Here is a 20095-nt window from a genome sequence, read left to right as displayed (position 1 = left end):
TATTGCATTTTCTCTAGGCTGTATTGTGCATAAATATGTGACTTCAGATTTTGTATTAGTCTAGCCTGATGAAGAGACCTGAGCAGTCTCGAAAGCTTGCAATATATTACCATCTTTTCAGTTAGCCATTAAAAGGTATCAACTACTGAGGACTCTCAATCCTGAATATTTTTCATAATCTGCATGATACTATTGTTCTGGGGTTTCACTGGTTACAAATTCATAATCCAGTTTTGGATTGGAAATCTGTGTCTGAGGTGAGTTGGGGTTGTCGGTGTGCCTTTAGTGAGGCTCCGGTGTTTTCCACCTCTCCTCAGTCGCATGATGTTCCTGATTATTTGGCGGACTTTTATGATGTATTTAGTGAGAATGAGTCTGCGTCTCTGCCTCCTCATAGGAGTTATGACTGTGCTATTGAACTGAGCCCGGGGTGTAAATTTCCCAAGGGTCGGCTCTTCAATTTATCTGTACCCGAGCACGAGGCTATGCGATCCTATATTAAGGAGGCGTTGGAGAAGGGTCATATTAGACCATCCTCGTCACCCTTAGGTGCCGGTTTTTTTTTTGTAGCCAAAAAGGATGGATCATTAAGACCTTGTATTGATTATCGTGCTCTCAACAAAATTACTGTTAAATATCAGTATCCGTTACCCCTGATTTCTGATCTATTCTCCAGAGTTAAAGGTGCTTGCTGGTTTACCAAGCTTGACCTTAGGGGGCGTATAATCTTATTCGCATTAAGCATGGGGATGAATGGAAGACGGCGTTTAATACTCCGGAGGGACATTTTGAGTACCTGGTCATGCCTTTTGGGCTCACTAATGCCCCTTCTGTCTTCCAGTGCTTCATGAACGATATTTTCCGAGATTTTGTCGATAAATTTTTGATTATCTATCTGGATGATATTTTGATCTTCTCCAAGGATTGGGATTCTCATGTGGAACATATTCGGACTGTGTTCCGGATCTTGAAGGATCCTGTAACATCTAAAATGAATCCCTGTGCTTTCTTTTCCCAAAAGTTCTCTCCATCTGAACCTAACTATGATGTGGGGAATCGGGAACTGTTAGCCATGAAATGGGCATTTGAGGAGTGGAGACATTGGTTGGAGGGAGCATCAAGTCGTGGTCCTTACTGACCACAAGAATTTGATTTACCTAGAGTCGGCTAAGCGCTTGAACCCTAGACAGGCTAGGTGGGCCTTGTTTTTTACACGTTTTGATTTTGTGGTTTCTTTTCTTCCTGGAACTAAGAATGTCAAGGCTGACGCCCTCTCTAGGAGCTTCTTTGCTGATTCTCCTGTGGTGACCAAGCCTGCTACCATCTTAGGTGAAGGGGTAGTTCTTTCTGCCATCTCGCCCGATTTGAGACGTGCTCTGGAAGAGTTCCAGGAGGACAAACCTTAGCGTTGTCCCAGTGGAAAGTTGTATGTTCCTGACCAGTGGAAGAAGAGAGTGATGTCTGAAGATCATTGCTCTGCTTTGGCTGGTCATCCAGGTATTTTTGGTACTAGAGATCTGGTGAGTCAGTCTTTTTGGTGGCCCTCCTTGTCTCGTGATGTCAGGAATTTTGTGCAGTCCTGTGGGACGTGCTCCCGGTCTAAATCGTGTTCTCGCTCTAGTGGGTTGTTGATGCCTTTGCCTGTCCCCAAGAGGCCATGGACCCAAATTTCAATGGATTTCATCTCTGATATGCCTGTCTCTCAAAGGATGACTGTTATTTGGGTGATTTGTGATAGGTTCTCTAAGATGGTTCATCTTGTACCACTCCCTAAGTTGCCGTCTTCCTCTGAATTGGTGCCCCTGTTTTTACAACAGGTGGTTCGCTTGCACGGGATTCCTGAGAACATTGTATCTGACAGAGGAGTCCAGTTTGTGTCTAGATTTTGGAGAACTTTCTGTTCCAAGCTGGGAATTCAGTTGTCCTTCTCCTCTGCTTTTCACCCTCAGACCAATGGGCAGACAGAGAGAACAAACCAGACCTTGGAGTCATATTTGAGATGTTTTATTTCTGCTGATCAGGATGATTGGGTTTCATTTTTGCCCTTGGCCGAATTTGCTTTAAATAATAGAGCTAGTTCTGCCACTTTGATGTCTCCTTTTTTTTGTAACTTTGGGTTTCATCCTCGATTTTCTTCAGGGCAGGTGGAGCCCTCTGCCTGCCCAGGGGTTGACTCTGTGGTGGAGAGAATGCACCAGATCTGGGACCAAGTGGTGGATAAGTTATCTCTCTCCCAGGAAAAGGCCCAGTGGTTTTCCAACCGATATAGGACCATTGGTCCCCAATTTAAGGTTGGTGATATGGTGTGGTTATCATCAAAAAATATTGCTATGAAGGTGGCTTCTCCTAAGTTTAAGCCTAGATTTATTGGACCTTACAGGATTTTGGAGATTATTAATCCGGTCTCTTTACGTTTGTCTCTTCTTGTCACATTTAAAATCCATAATGTGTTCCATAAATCTTTGTTGAAGAGGTTTGTTGAACCTGTTGTTCCGGGGGTTGCACCTCCAGATCCTGTATTGGTTGAAGGTAACATGGAATATGAGGTAGAGAAAGTACTGGATTCCCGTCTGGCTAGACGGAGACTCCAGTATTTGGTTAAGTGGAAGGGTTATGGTCAGGAGGATAATTCCTGGGTCTCTGCCTCTGATATTCATGCCAAAAGATTGGTGCGTGCCTTTCATCGGGCTCACCCTGATCGCCCTGGTGGCGTGGTTGAGGGTTCGGTGACCCCTCCTCAAGGGGGAGGTACTGTTGTGAGGTCATTTTCCCCTTCACTACTGAGGCCCGAGGAACTCCCTCTTCTGGTGAAGAAAGGTAGTGAGGCTGATTACCAAACACCTGGGCAGCTAGATGATGATTGGGTGGCTGGAATTGAGGACTGGATATAAGGCTGCCGACGCCCTTCTTCCTGGCTGGTGATTTTCCTGCTGGATTCTTGGAGACCAGTCTGATTCCTGTGTCTCAAAGCTAAGTTTTTCTACTCTGCTTTGTACTCTTCAGTTTTGTTTTTGTTTTTGCCTTGTTTTTTGGGAGTTCTGCCATCCCCGGCCGGGAGTGAGCTGAATTCCATTTTTGTCTCTGATCTGTTGATCTTTTGCTCTGTCTTCAGAATATACCTGAGTGCTGATATAGTCTTTTGAAGCCTAGCGACTTCAGGGCCTGTTTTTCCTATCAGTCGGTTGGCTCATTTTGATAGGGTTTTTGCGGATGGCAGACAGCAGCTTTCCTATCCTGTCCTATGTAGTTAGCTTGGGCCCCATCATTTGCTCAACCTATCTTTCTATCTGTGTTAGTGTTTTCATCTTGCTTCACCGTCATTATATGTTGGGGGCTGCCTATTGCTTTGGGGTCTGCTCTGGGGCAGTTTAGTTTTTCCCCTTTCTTTCTTTAGGCTATGTAGTTCTCCGGCTGTGATCGAGGGGTCTAGGGCACCGTAGAAACCCCCCACGGCTACTGCTAGTTGTTGTGGATAGGTTCAGGGGTCTGCAATCCGATAGCTGCCAACCTCTCTGGTTTTTCTGGACTTAGCTGGTATTTTGTTTTTTCCTCCTTCGGTGACTCATCATAACAAACCTCCCTAGATGTGGACGGAAAATAAAAATTGACAAGAGATTTCAATGTAAGATTGTGCAGATGTTGGATAAAGAACCTCAACTAACATCCAAACAAGTTCAAGCTGCCCTGCAGTCCGAGGGTACAACAGTGTCAACCCGTACTATCCGTTGGCGTCTGAATGAAAAAGGACTGTATGGTAGGAGACCCAGGAAGACCCCACTTCTTACCCCGAGACACAAAGAAGCCAGGCTGGAGTTTGCCAAAACTTACCTGAAAAAGCCTAAAATGTTTTGGAAGAATGTTCTCTGGTCAGATGAGCCAAAAGTACAGCTTTTTGGGCAAAGGCATCAACATAGAGTTTACAGGAGAAAAAAGAGGCATTCAAAGAAAAGAACACGGTCCCTACAGTCAAACATGGCGGAGGTTCCCTGATGTTTTGGGGTTGATTTGCTGCCTCTGACACTGGACTGCTTGACCATGTGCATGGCATTATGAAGTCTGAAGACTACCAACAAATTTTGCAGCATAATGTAGGGCCCAGTGTGAGAAAGCTGGGTCTCCCTCAGAGGTCATGGGTCTTCCAGCAGGACAATGACCCAAAACACACTTCAAAAAGCACTAGAAAATGGTTTGAGAGAAAGCACTGGAGACTTCTAAGGTGGCCAGAAATGAGTCCAGACCTGAATCCCATAGAACACCTGTGGAGAGATCTAAAAATGGCAGTTTGGAGAAGGCACCTTTCAAATATCAGGGACCTGGAGCAGTTTGCCAAAGAAGAATGGACTAAAATTCCAGCAGAGCATTGTAAGAAACTCATTGATGGTTACCGGAAGTGGTTGGTCGCAGTTATTTTGGTTAAAGGTTGTGCAACCAAGTATTCTTAGATAAGTTCCTTAGGGGGTCTCTTTTCCAAAATGGTGACTAAAAGATCATGTTTGTGGAAAAAATACGATTTTTTTATTTTCAAGCCTGCGCGTTATAAACTTCTGTGAAGCACTGGGGGGTTCAAAGTGCTCACCACACATCTAGATAAGTTCCTTGGGGGGTCTAGTTTCCAAAGTGGTGTCATTTGTGGGGGATTTCTACTGTTTTGGTACATCAGGGGCTTTCCAAACGTAACATTGTGTCCGATCTCAATTCCAGCAAAAAACATCAAATGGCGCTTCTTCCCTTCCGAGCTCTGTGCCCAAATAGTGGTTTACCCCCACATGTGGGGTATCAGCATACTCAGGACAAATTGCACAATAGCTTTTAGGGTCCTCTTACTCTTGGAAAAATAAGAATTGAGGGTGAAAAGATCATCTTTGTGGAAAAAATATGATTTTTTAATTGTACGGCTGTACGTTATAAACTTCTGTGAAGCCCTTGGGGGTTCAAAGTTCTCACCACACATCTAGATAAGTTCCTTGTGGGGTCTAGTTTCCAAAATGGGGTCACTTGTGGGGGGTTTCCACTGTTTAGGTACATCAGGGGCTCTCCAAAAATGACATGGCGTCCGATCTGAATTCCAGCCAATTTTGCATTGAAAAAGTCAAACGGCGCTCCTTCCCTTCTGAGCTCTGCCATGCGCCGAAACAGTGGTTCCCCCCACATATCAGTCTATCAGCGTACTCAGAACAAATTGCACTATAACTTTTGCAGTCCAACTTCTCCTGTTACCCTTGGTAAAATAAAAAAAATTGAACCTGAAGTATTTTTTTTGTGAAAAAAAGATAAATGTTCATTTTTTTTAAATATTCAAAAAAATTCCTGTGACGCACATGAAGGGTTAATAAACTTCTTGAATGTGGTTTTGAGCACCTTAAGGGGTGCAGTTTTTAGAATGGTGTCACTTTTGGGTATTTCTATCATATAGACCCCTCAAAGTGGCTTCAAATGTGATGTGGTCCGTAAAAATAAAATGGTGTTGCAAAAATGAGAAATCGCTGGTCAACTTTTAACCCTTATAACTTCCTAACAAAAAAAATTTTGGTTCCAAAAATTGTGCTGATGTAAAGTAAACATGTGGGAAATGTTACTTATTAAGTTTTTTGTGTGCGATATCTCTGTGATTTAAGGGCATAAAAATTCAAAGTTGGAAAATTGCCAAATTTTCAAAATTTTTGCCAAATTTTCATTTTTTTCACAAATAAACGCAAGTTATTTGAATGAAATTTTACCACTACCATGAAGTACAATATGTCTCGAGAAAACAATGTCAGAATCACCGGGATCCATGGAAACATTTCAGAGTTATTACCTCATAAAGGGACAGTGGTCTGAATTGTAAAAATTGGCCCGGTCATGAACGTGCAAACCATCCTTGGTGGTGAAGGGGTTAAACTATGTAATAAAAAAATCCCTTTGTTTTTGAGAACAGAGATGGGAGGTAAATTGCAATGTTGCTAGTTTTTACATGGACTTTGCAAGTTTTACCATTAGAAAGTGAGAGAACTTTTTTAAATGAGTCCATAAATTACCATTTTGTAAAGAATTGGTCTGTCCATGCAAAATAAAGCAAATAAGATTAATATTAACTGTAAAAAAAAACAGCAATTCTAATAATCTTACATTCTTTACTCATACATTTTCAAACTTATAAACCAAATTTGGATTGACTCAAACCATATTGGTCAAATTATCCGAAAAACTTTTTTAACAGCAGTGCTTCTAATTATGCCCTGAATTATCTCAGTTCAGTGTGGAATGGTTACTGTGGTCAATGTTGTACAATAGCTTCATTATGTCTTATCTCCTTTGAAAAATGTACAGATTGATATTGCAAGTACGCTCACCCTTTTCTTCTCTTTTGACCTCTTTGTAGCTGTATTTTGCTTTACAACTCAAGAATTTTTCAGTTAAAGCCAGAAAAATAAAATATTATCCTCTCTTTTGGTTTATTTTTGGTTTTCATATATTTATAAGAGATCCAGCAATAACCAGGAGGAAATATCGTTGCAATAAAAGAAAAATGTTGCAGCAAGAAATTCTACTTTCAGACAGGAAGATAAATAATCAGTAAGGGAAACACAAGAATGGGATAAGCTTGTAGCAAAGCTTCTGAGGTATGTTCCAGTAATAGGATCAATCATGTCAAAACTAATGGTCAAAACCCTTCTGAAAAAAAATAGTAGAAAGTTCCTCTCTGCTCTCATATTGTTCTCTTCTAGCTACTAATCTATGACTGTCTCTAATTAGGTATTCATTTCATTAATTTATGCATTTGTGTAAATCTCCTATTTACTAAATGTAAATCCCTTATGAATCAGAATTTTAAATCCTTCGATTTACATGGGATTTACATTTAGAAATGTCAGGAGATAATTTGAATAATTATACAAAATATATTATAACAAGGTATTTTAAGGATCTGTATATTTATTTATCTACAGTACAGTTGGGTGAATTTATTTGCGTGGAATTGAATGCTAGTATGATATAATGTCAATTTTCTATACTATTTTCACAGATGACAAGCAGATGTCCAATAGCTCTGAACTGGCAGCAACCAGTGGCACCCAGCTACATGAATTTATTGTTCAGTGACGTCTTGCTAGAATTGGTATTCATGGAAGAACTGTGGCCAAAAGCCATACCATGAACATAGAAACAAGGCCAAGCAATTCAAATATGCTTAAAAACATAGAAAAATATTCAGGATTGAGAGTCCTCAGTAGTTGATACGTTTTAATGGCTAACTGAAAAGATGGTAACACATTGCAAGCTTTCGAGACTACTCAGGTCTCTTCATCAGGCTACACTAATACAAAATCTGAAGTCACATATTTATGCACAATACAGCCTAGAAAAAATGCAATAGATAAGACAAGTGACGTGAAGCAGAACTATCAATATGGGAGAGGGAGAAACATAAATATAAACATTGGACCAGTTCATAGATAAGGAGTCCGGATGTTTTATGGTCCTCTGATTGGGGTCTAGCTCTGTGTTGTGAAGCCCCCACACGGTTTTAAAAGGAAATTCCTTAATTGATGTAAAAAGACATAAATTCTTGCGACACATTCATTCCAGCACTGAGAGTGTCAAAGGTTGTCATAAATTTGTACTCCCAAACTCGTCTCTCTCTCTGAGAATTGAAGTTACCTTTCAATACCAGTAATTTCATATCCACGCTGCTGTGATCAGGGATACAGAAATGTTTTGCCACAGGTAGATCCATTCTTTTTTCTCTTATTGTGTGACGATGAGCATTCATCCTTGTTCTAAGCTTTTGCCCTGTCTCCCCCACATACAGACCCCCAGTTGGACATTTAGTACAAATAATTAAGTACACCACATTAGATGTAATGCAGGTGAAAGCACCTTGGATCTTGTAGTCCTGATGTGAGTTGGGGATCTTTATCTTGTCCGTGGTCATTATAAATGGACAGGTTTTACATTTTTTCTGGTTGCAAGGAAAGGTTCCTGCAGCTGTTGGAGAGGACAGGGAGCTTCTGACAAAAATCAATTTAAATACTCAAGGGTCTCAAGAAAAAATCATATAACATACCCTAAAACTAATACTTTATTGATAAAAGACCCAACAGGGTCACACCACAAGTGAACACAAAAAAACAAGACAAAAAAGTGTCCAAAAAAAATACAAAAAACATAAAATTGTGGGGAATATCCTAGGAGTCCCTGTTAATATCTCCTGTTATCACCTTCCTGACCGCGGAGGTTGGCACCCTAGGGGGAACATTGTGGCGCCCCCGCTCAACGGTGGCTGTCCCTAAGGGCCCTATTGTGCCCTGGCACCACTAATGAAGTCCCTTCCCCGATACAAAGGGAACCCCTGTCAGATAACAGAGACAATCCTACGATGAGGGGGACCCTAGAACCCACAAAAAATTGCACATATAATAGAACACATCAATGAGTAGGCATTTGGGGAAACAGTACTATCCTGACTCATGGCTCAGACATATAGATATAAAATGAACAGACACAATACATCATGACTCATCAGCAGCAAACAATGTGTGTCAATCCACCTAATTGTAGCAGCATGTGTTTAGATTCACAGATGTGTATATATAATTCAAGATACCATATTCTCATGTATAAAAGTCACGTTTTGTAAACATAGCCAAGGTCCAGAAAGCACATTGAGCCCATATCCACAACATTAGTTCACAGATGCCATCACACTGTCAAGCAACAGATAAAACATCTCATCGGTGGAAAGCTCAAATAAAGAAAATGGGATACTCATCGTATACTCCAACACCGCCCCATAGCCTAGATACGCCTCAACGCGTTTCACCCCTTTGGGATCATCAGGAGGCTCGATAGCAACCTTACTAGTGTCCTGATGTGGTACTAGTAAGGTTGCTATCGAGCCTCCTGATGATCCCAAAGGGGTGAAACGCGTTGAGGCGTATCTAGGCTATGGGGCGGTGTTGGAGTATACGATGAGTATCCCATTTTCTTTATTTGAGCTTTCCACCGGTGAGATGTTTTATCTGTTGCTTGACAGTGTGATGGGATCTGTGAACTAATGTTGTGGATATGGGCTCAATGTGCTTTCTGGACCTTGGCTATGTTTACAAAACGTGACTTTTATACATGAGAATGTGGTATCTTGGATTATATATACACATCTGTGAATCTAAACACATGCTGCTACAATTAGGTGGATTGACACACATTGTTTGCTGCTGATGAGTCATGATGTATTGTGTCTGTTCATTTTATATCTATATGTCTGAGCCATGAGTCAGGATAGTACTGTTTCCCCAAATGCCTACTCATTGATGTGTTCTAGTATATGTGCAATTTTTTGTGGGTTCTAGGGTCCCCCTCATCGTAGGATTGTCTCTGTTATCTGACAGGGGTTCCCTTAGTATCGGGGAAGGGACTTCATTAGTGGTGCCAGGGCACAATAGGGCCCTTAGGGACAGCCACCGTTGAGCGGGGGCGCCACAACGTTCCCCCTAGGGTGCCAACCTCCGCGGTCAGGAAGGTGATAACAGGAGATATTAACAGGGACTCCTAGGATATTCCCCACAATTTTATGTTTTTTGTATTTTTTTGGACACTTTTTTGTCTTGTTTTTTGTGTTCACTTGTGGTGTGACCCTGTTGGGTCTTTTATCAATAAAGTATTAGTTGACAGGGAGCTTCTGACAATGATGCTTCTTAAATTTGGGAGCTGCCTAAAACACAGCAGTGGGGGGTCTGGAAAAATGGATTTTAATCGGGCATCTTTTTGTAGTAAAGGTTGTAATTTCCGTGCAGCTCCCCTTAGCACCTCCAGATTTGGATTGTAGGTGACTACTAGAGGCACTCGGTTATTTTCTTCTTTAGCTTTGTAATGTAGCAGGTGATTCCTTGACAATCTGGTGGCTCTTGTAATTTGGTTTTCAATTGGGTGGATCAAGGAAATGCTGTAGATATAGTATATCTTGACTTCAGCAAAGCATTTGACAAAGTCTCTCATACAATCCTTATTGAAAAAATGACTAAGTATGGAATGGACAAGGCAACTGTTAGGTGGATTCATAACTGGCTTAGTGATCGGACCCAAAGAGTGGTCGTAAATGGCTGCACATCCAGTTGGAAGAATGTCTCAAGTGGGGTACCACAGGGCTCTGTCCTGGGCCCTGTATTGTTCAACATCTTTATCAACGATTTAGATGAAGGAATTGAGGGTAAACTGATTAAATTTGCTGATGACACAAAGCTAGGAGGGATAGCTAACACTAGAGAAGAGAGAGAGAGGATTCAAAAAGATTTAAATAAACTGGAGAAGTGGGCAGCAACTAACAGAATGGTTTTTAACAGGGAGAAATGCAAAGTACTACATCTGGGCAATAAAAATGAAAAAAGCATATATAGAATGGGAGGAATAGGGCTAAGTGACAGCACATGTGAAAAAGACTTGGGTATACTAATAGATCACAGACTGAATATGAGTCAACAGTGTGATGCAGCAGCAAAAAAGGCAAATGCAATTCTAGGATGTATTAACAGAAGCATACAGTCTAGATCACGTGAAGTCATTATTTCCCTCTACTCCTCTTTGGTCAGACCTCATCTGGAATATTGTGTCCAGTTTTGGGCACCACATTTTAAAAAAGACATCAACAAACTGGAGCAAGTTCAGAAAAGAGCGACCAGAATGGTGACCGGTCTGCAAACCCTGTCTTATGAGGAAAGGTTGCAGGATTTGGGAATGTTTAGTTTGCAAAAGAGAAGACTGAGAGGAGACTTAATAGCTGTCTACAAATATCTAAAGGGCTGTCACATTGTAGAAGGATCAACTTTATTCTCATTTGCACAAGGAAAGACTAGAAGCAATGGGATGAAACTGAATGGGAAGAGACACAGATTAGATATTAGAAAAAACTTTTTGACAGTTAGAGTGATCAATGAGTGGAACAGGCTGCCACGAGAAGTGGTGAGTTCTCCTTCAATGGAAGTCTTCAAACAGAGGCTGGACAGACATCTGACTGGGATGATTTAGCGAATCCTGCTTTGAGCAGGGGGTTGGACCAGATGGCCCAGGAGGTCCCTTCCAACTCTACGATTCTATGATTCTATGATTCTATGAATTGTTCTTGGATGGTAACCCTGATTCAAAAAGGTCTTTTTGAGGCGACCAAGGTGTCTCAGTGCTGGAATGAATGTGTCGCATGGATTTATGTCTTTTTACATCAATTAAGGAATTTCCTTTTAAAACCATGTGGGGGCTTCACAACACAGAACTAGACCCCAATCAGAGGACCATAAAACATCCGGACTCCTTATCTATGAACTGGTCCAATGTTTATATTTATGTTTCTCCCTCTCCCATATTGATAGTTCTGCTTCACATCACTTGTCTTATCTATTGCATTTTTTCTAGGCTGTATTGTGCATAAATATGTGACTTCAGATTTTGTATTAGTGTAGCCTGATGAAGAGACCTGAGTAGTCTCGAAAGCTTGCAATGTGTTACCATCTTTTCAGTTAACCATTAAAAGGTATCAACTACTGGCTAACACGGTACAAAGATATACATCTTTCCTGCTTAAAAACATAGGAACTGGGGTGCAGAAAAATGTCTGCATGTGTTCTAGAATAAAAATGTGCTCCCATCTGAAGCCGGTTATTGTGGTTAATCCTTTTCTCTAGAGTTCATTTTTATTTGATCCTTGGTATAGTGGAGAAATAAAATATTTAGTCAGCCACCAATTGTGCAAGTTCTCCCACTTAAAAATGTCAGAGAGGCCTGTAATTGACATCATAGGTAGACCACAACTATGAGGGTCAAAATGAGAAAACAAATCCAGAAAATCACCTTGTCTGATTTGGCAAGATTTATTTTGCAAATTATGGTGGAAAATAAGTATTTGGTCATCAACAAAAGTTCATCTCAATATTTTGTTATATTTCCTTTGTTGGCAATGACAGAGGTCAAACGTTTTCTGTAAGTCTTCACAAAGTTGTCACACACTGTTGGTGGTGTGTTGTCCCATTCCTCCATACAGATCTCCTCAAGAACATTGATGTTTTGGGCCTGTTGCTGGGCAACACGTATTTTCAATTCCCTCCACAGGTTATCTATGGGGTTGAGATCTGGAGACTGGTTAGGCCTCTCCAGGACCTTCATATACTTCTTACGAAGCCAATACTTTGTTGCCTTGGTGGTGTGCTTGGGATCATTATCATACTGAAAGTCCTATCCATGATTAATCTTCAATGCCCTTGCTGATGGAAGGAGGTTTGCAATCAAAATCTCATGATACATAGCCCCATTAATTTTTTCATGTACACGGAACAGTCGTCCTGGTCCTTTGCAGAGAAATGGCCCCAAAGCATGATGTTGCCACCCCACCCCCATGCTTCACAGTAGGTATGGTGTTCTTTGGATGCAACTCAGCATTATGTCTCCTCCAAACATGATGAGTTTTGTTTCTACCAAACAGCTCTACTTTGGTTTCATCAGACCACAAGGCATTCTCCCAATACTTTTCTAGATAATCCAAATGCTCTCTAGCAAGCTTCAGACTGGCCCGGACATGTACTGGCTGAAGCAGGGGGACACGTCTGGCACTGCAGGATTTGAGTCCCTGTCGGCATAGTGTGTTACTGATGGTAGCCTTTGTTACAGTCATCCCAGCTCTATGCAGGTCACTCATTAGGTCCCCACTTGTGGTTCTGGGATATTTGCTCACTGTTCTTTTGATCATTTTGACCCCATGGGGTGAGATCCTGCGTGGAGCCCCAGATCAAAGGAGATTATCAGTGGTCTTGTATGTCTTCCATTTTCTAGTTATTGCTCCCACAGTTGATTGCATCATGGCAAGCTGCCTGGTGCAGGACTACAATTTTGTTTCTGGTGTCCATCAACAGCTCTTTGGTTTTCACCATAGCGGAGTTTGGAATGCGACTGTTTGAGGTTGTGGACAAGTGTCTTTTATACTGATAACAAGTTCAAACAGATGCTGTTACTACAAGTAATGAGTGGAGGACAGAGGAGACTCTTAAAGAAGAAGTTACAGGTCTGTGAGAAATAAAGAACCTCATCCACATTTACCACAAAAGACTTCAAGCTGTCATTGAAGTCAGAGGAGACTCTTAAAGAAAAAGTTACAGGTCTGTGAGAAAATAAAGAACCTCATCCACATTTACCACAAAAGACTTCAAACTGTCATTGACGTTAAGGTACTGTCACACTAAGCGATATCGCTAGCAATATCGCCATAACTTGTGACGTTATAGCGATATTGCTAGCAACATCGCTGTTTCTGATACTTACCTACGAACCGTTCCCCCGCTGGTTATCGCTGATCGCGCGAGAACGTCCTGGATCGCTTCTCATCGTCAGCTTCCTGTGGCACTTCCTGTGGAGAGACGAGCGACGAGCGTGGAGCCGGGCGGAAGGATGTCAGGATCGCCTAGTGTGACAGGTAAGTAGCGACCCCCGACCCCAGCGATGTCGCTGGTGAGATCTGCCTGTGTGGCAGCTCACTAGCGACCACTTAGCGATGTACCAGCGATCCTGACTGCGTCATATCGCTGGTCGGGATAGCTGGTACATCGCTAAGTGTGACAGTACCTTTAGAGGGGGTAATTTAGAAATGGGGTATGTGAACTTTTTATCAGGGTCATTTGGATGTTTTGGGTTGTCATTATGATTTAAAAAGAAAAACACAGCAGTTTTACAATAAATGGCTTCACCCAACCACTAACCATGAGTGAAGAAAAAGTTTTGGTGTTATCATTCATAATCTCTGAAAATTGCCAAGAAAGCAAAAATTCTGCTGGGGTATATAAACTTTTGAGCACAACTGTACATGGAAAAAAGCAGCAGCAAGGCTTAGAATTTATAAGGCAATAACACCTTACTAGATGTCTGTCACACGCTATTCCTACTGCCAAACCTCACCTTAGAAGAATTTCAGATAATAATAATCTTTATTTTTTTATTTTTAAATAGTGCTAACATATCCCGCAGCACTTTACAGTTTGCACACATTATCATTACTGTTCCAAATGGGGCTCACAATCTAAATTCCCTGTCTTTGGAATGTGGGAGGAAACCGGAGTGCCCAGAGGAAACCCACGCAAACACAGGGTGAACATACTCCTTGCAGATGTTGTCCTTGGTGGGATTCGAACTGGCTATCCACTGAGCCACCATGCTGCCCAGATAACAGTAGTATTATTTTAAAATATGGAAGGGATTTGAATTGGCCCTGAAATGTTTTTGTCTTGTACGTGGCAGCAACAAGCTCTGGAGTAACGCATGTAACACTGCCAGCTTTGATACATTTCTGAGTACAGATCACCGTAAAAAACATGAATTGGTCAATGAGTGCAAGGAAAAAAAAACAGCAGGAAGGCTAAGAATTTATAAGGACACCAAAAGAAAAAACTTTACAACAGGCCAGAGTTTGAATGATTAAAACGGTATAAATTTTATTGAATGTATTAAAAACAGAATGTAAAAAAATGTATGAGGAAAGTGGTGGGTACAACCAGGCAGTATATAAATGTAAACAAGTATTCAAAAAGTCCTAAATATATCGTGTTCACATGGATCCTAGTGCATGTGTTATAATTCCAGAGAAGGAACAAAGATGATCAATACAACAGTTATTGCCAAATTGCACATTTAAGAAAGTTAAGACATCTGATAAAAGAGAAATAAAGCAATATACCGTATTTTTCGCTTTATAAGACGCACCTGATTATAAGACGCACCCCCAAATGTGGTGAAGGAATAGAGAATTTTTTAATAAATGGGGTCCGTCTTATAATGCCAGTGTCCGTCTAACAAATCATATAGGGTATATGTCCCTCATAGCCCCCCACCCTAAAATTAGCCCCCTTAATCTGGATATGGCCACCTTATATTGAATATAGCCCCCTTGTGCTGGCACACGGGCCCCCTGTGGCTGGCACACATCACCCTGTGGCTGGCACACTGGCCCCTGTGGCTGGCACACATCACCCTGTGGCTGACACACTGGCCCCCTGTGGCTGGCACACATCACCCTGTGGCTGGCACACTGGCCCCCCTGTGGCTGGCACACTGGCCCCCCTGTGGCTGGCACACATCACCCTGTGGCTGGCACACGGCCCCCAGTGGCTGGCACACATCACCCTGTGGCTGGCACACTGGCCCCCCTGTGGCTGGCACACATCACCCTGTGGCTGGCACACTGGCCCCCCTGTGGCTGGCACACTGGCCCCCCTGTGGCTGGCACACATCACCCTGTGGCTGGCACACTGGCCCCTGTGGCTGGCACACATCACCCTGTGGCTGGCACACTGGCCCCCTGTGGCTGGCACACATCACCCTGTGGCTGGCACACTGGCCCCCCTGTGGCTGGCACACTGGCCCCCCTGTGGCTGGCACACTGGCCCCCCTGTGGCTGGCACACATCACCCTGTGTTAGATATCGCCTCCATGCTGCTGCTTTTAGTAAAATAAACTCTTTCCTTACCTTCTCAGCGCTGTCCCTCCTCGTGTCTCCCTCAGTGTGGTTGAGCTCCTCCTCCACTTCCTGGTTCTCAGAGCCGGTCATGTGATCAGCACAGCAGAGTGCTGATGACAGCAGCAGCAGAGACACCGGGAGATCAGCGCTGGAGGAGGTAAGGAAAGAGTTTTTTATTTTACTATGGGCAGCAGCATGGGGGCGATATCTAACACAGGGGATCATGTGCGATCAAAGGAGGGCGCAGGCAGCTATAATATGCACCGCTCCCCCAGCCAGTCACCGTGGTGCAGTTTCAGCACTATGGTGATGGACAGCGGCAGTGCATATTATATGAGCGGGAGCAGGAGATCAAAGGCTCCCTTCGGCAGCTTTTACCAGCTCACAGCACCGCTCCAAAGCTGCCCCCACCTCCCCTGGACCCTGCAGTACATATATATATATACACCCCCTCCCCCGTATATTCGGATTATAAGACGCACCCCCTACTTTCCCCCAAAATTTGGGGGAACAAAAGTGCGTCTTATAAAGCGAAAAATACGGTATATAAAATAAAATATGTTAATGTAGAACCGAATAGCTATAGCTGATTACTGGGAGCCCTCCAGATATCCGGGTTCCCGATGCAGCTATTTGGTAAGTACTATAGCTATTCAGATTAGGAGTTTTCTGAAGCTATTCACTCATCCCTAGTTATGATGTTAACAACAAAGACCTAGTTCAGCGGTATTTTTATAGTGAGCATGATAGGAAATTTATTAAGCCATAATTACTTCCCCTTTAATCAATCTACCCAGATCCCTTTAACTGTCCTTTTAGTAGAATGGAAAAAAAAAACAAATTACAGTGAGTGAATCTCTTCTTTAGATTAATAAGTAATTACTAAGCAAAGATACAACGGTGACAGAAGCAACTGCAGTATTTGCAGAAAGCCCTGTACCCTGATCACGCTGCCCTTAGGGTCAATGTGGTCTGAGGTAATCACCTGGAACATCAAACCCTTCCGTTGTATCTTTCTCCTTTTAGCATAAACACATAAAATCATCTTTATGTACCTTCTGATTGGTTGTTAATTGTGTGTACTGTAATATGATTGGTTATTTGATGGCCCCCATGTCCCTCCTACTTGTACATCCTCCCAATAATTTACTATAAGAATTGTGCTGCGATACAATGGAGGCAGTTTTGTTCTAACATTGATCAGAGCTCTTGTGGCTATGATATACCTTTCTTTGAACCAATTAAAGGGAATCTGTCACCCCTTTTTTGAGATATCATATAAAGATATCATTCAATTGTGTGTTACCTAAGTATTGTAGTTGTACTTTTTATCCCCCCTGTCCCCGCACCTTTGATGCATAAATATCTTTTTATCACTCTTCAGATTTATGGAAATCGCTGCGGTCCGGTACAATGGACATGGCTTATTCTCACCCACCTTGGCTTGCTGGACGAAATTTCTTCTGTGAATATAACAGATGGCAATGTTTATTCATGCCTGCGCATTGATAAGGCCATTCGTGCTTGCGCAGTATACTTTGCCCAACTGTGGGCAAAGCATATAATCTCTACTGCGCATGCGCCGGATATTTCCCTGCGTCTATGACCCGGAAGTCTGCATATGAAGACCTCCGGGTCATAGACGCAGGGAAAAATACCAGCGCATGCACAGTAGCGAGTATATGCTTTGCCCACATACTTCGCAAGCGCGAATGGCCTTATCAATGCACAGGCGCGAATAAACATTGCCATCTGTTATATTCACAGAAGAAATTACGTCCAGCAAGCCAAGGTGGGGGGAGAATAAGCCATGCCCATCGGACCGGACCGCGGCGATTTCCATAAATCTGAAGAGTGATAAAAAAGGTATTTATGCATCAAAGGTGCGGGGACAGGGGGGATAAAAAGTATGACTACAATACTTAGGTAACACACAATTGAATAATATCATTATATGATATCTCAAAAAAGGGGTGACAGATTCCCTTTAAAGGTTGTGACGTCATCCTTGGGAGACTGAGAAATTAAGAAATTATTCGTTATCCGGACAAGTAAAAAAAATGAATCTTGCACAACCTCTTTAATCATAGCACATCTGTTCTGGATAAAGCTTTTTTTCTCTTGGAGTGGTAGACATTTGGAAAAGTTCTATCGGTATTTGGTTCTAGATTTGTTTGTATATACTGTATGTAACAGTCTATGTCTACAGTTACTGAAAATTATACATATCTTCTCCTCCATGATACCTCCATTTGTACCTCTATCCTAACTATATGGGAGGTACATTTCAAGATTGTATTTTTCCACCGAACATGAACTGAATGTTTAATCTGTTGATCTTCAGCCTTGCTTTCATGTGCAGCCTTTTGAAGTGATATTTTATCTGACAGTAGAAAGCTGAAGTGCTGAAATAATCCAGTGTATGCATCATTCATTAGCTCGCTATTTCTCTCCATTCGACATTGGAATGATTATTTAGCAGGATGTGTGGGAGCGAAATTTTGTCAATGGGAAGAGGTTTTACTTCTTAATGGTTTCTAGTTTGTTGAAAGGAAAAAAGAGCTTTTCAGCGCATCCGACCTTACCTTGTCATACTAATTGGACACATTTCTTCTTTTCTGCTTAGTTGCCAGGACTTCCTTTCCTTTCATTAACCCCAGAGAGCAGGAAATAAGATGCTGCAAATGTTACTATAGAGAAAGATTCAATTCTAGTTTCCGTTACACATGCCTATGTTATATATTTTCCCAATTTTACCACTTCTTTATTAAATGAAGAATTGTATATGATTAAGCAGAAAAAACATTTCATGGTATTTTGCTACGATAATTCAGGTCAGGAGGATTTCTTGTCTTGCCTATGAATATTGCTGAATGGGCGTAGATGCGCATACTGTGTAAGTCCGTATACTTTCGCTTAGACAGCACAATATCCAAACAAGCCTCTTATAATTTCCAAGTTCCTATTTCTGTCTCTTTTTTTTAAGGTAAATTGAGGACTTCTCTGCTACTTTCGTGAACTTATATCCGTGCTCTACTGTTATAAATCCCACATTGCTCCAAATCTAACACTCTGGAGGTTTGCACATTCATTTAGTTTAGAAGCTGTGAGTCAGTTTGATGTGTAGCAAAACCACAAGTTTTCAGTGTTAAATGGATTTATTTGCTAAAGAAATAAAAGTAGTAATGGAAGTTCTAGGGGAGCAATGGAGATTGCAAGCAAGAATATTGTGCAGCGTAGTTACAAAGTTGCCTGTTTGTTACAAGTGACAAAAGAGAGAACTGCTCAGACTTAAAATGTACAGTATATAATTTTTAGAGATGATGAAATGTTTTAACCCCTTCATGACCCAGCCTATTTTGACCTTAATGACCTGGCCATTTTTTGCAATTCTGACCAATGTCCCTTTATGAGGTAATAAATCAGGAACGCTTCAACGCATCCTAGCGATTCCGAGATTGTTTTTTCGTGACATATTGGGCTTCATGATAGTGGTAAACTTAGGTTGATAATTTTTGTGTTTATTTGTGAAAAAAATGGAAATTTGGCGAAAATTTTGAAAATTTTGCAATTTTCAAATTTTGAATTTTTATTCTGTTAAACCAGAGAGTTATGTGACACAAAATAGTTAATAAATAACATTTCCCACATGTATACTTTACATCAGCACAATTTTGGAAGCAACATTTCTTTTCGTTAGGAAGTTATAAGGGTTAAAAGTTGACCAGCAATTTCTCATTTTTACAACAAAATTTACAAAACCATTTTTTTTAGGGACCACCTCACATTTAAAGTCACTTTGAGGGGTCTATATGGCAGAAAATACCCAAAAGTGTCACCATTCTAAAAACTGCACCCCTCAAGCTACTCAAAACTACAAGATTATTAACCCTTCAGGTGCTTCACAGGAACTAAAGCAACATGGAATGAAAAAATGGACATTTTAATTTTTCCAACCCAAATTTTATTTTAGCATCAGTTTTTTCATTTTCACATGGGTAACAGGATAAAATGTATCCTAAAATTTGTTGGGCAATTTCTCCTGAGTACACCGATACCTCATATGTGGTTATAAACCACTGTTTGGGCGCACGGCAGGGCTCAGAAGGCAAGGAGTGCCATTTTACTTTTTGAATGTAAAATATGCTTGAATATTTAGCGGTTGCCATGTCTTGTTTTAAGAGTACCTGTGTGCCTAAACATTGGAGCTCCCCCACAAGTAACCCCATTTTGGAAACTAGACCCTCCAAGGAACTTATCTAGATGCATAGTATGCACTTTTAACCCCCAGGTGCTTCACAAATTGATCTGTAATAAAAAAAAAGTACTTTTTTTTTCACAAAAATTTTATTTAGCCTCAGTTTTTTCATTTTCACATGGGCAACAGGATAAAATAGATCCTAAAATTTGTTGGGCAATTTCTCCTGAGTACATCAATATCTGATATGTGGTCATAAACCACTGTTTGGGCGCACCGCAGGGCCCGGAAGGGAAGGAGCGCCATGTGACTTTTTGATTGGAAAATTAGCTCCAATCGTTAGCGGACACCATGTCGCATTTGGAGAGCCCCTGTGTGCCTAAACATTGGAGCTCCCCCACAAGTGACCCCATTTTGGAAACTAGACCCCC

This window comes from Dendrobates tinctorius, unplaced genomic scaffold, assembly GCF_039654945.1.
Source record: "Dendrobates tinctorius isolate UK_male_01 unplaced genomic scaffold, ASM3965494v1 ptg000016l, whole genome shotgun sequence".
Lineage (NCBI taxonomy): Eukaryota > Metazoa > Chordata > Amphibia > Anura > Dendrobatidae > Dendrobates > Dendrobates tinctorius.
The sequence above is the reverse complement of the archived record's forward strand: the minus strand, read 5'-3'. Positions refer to the sequence as shown.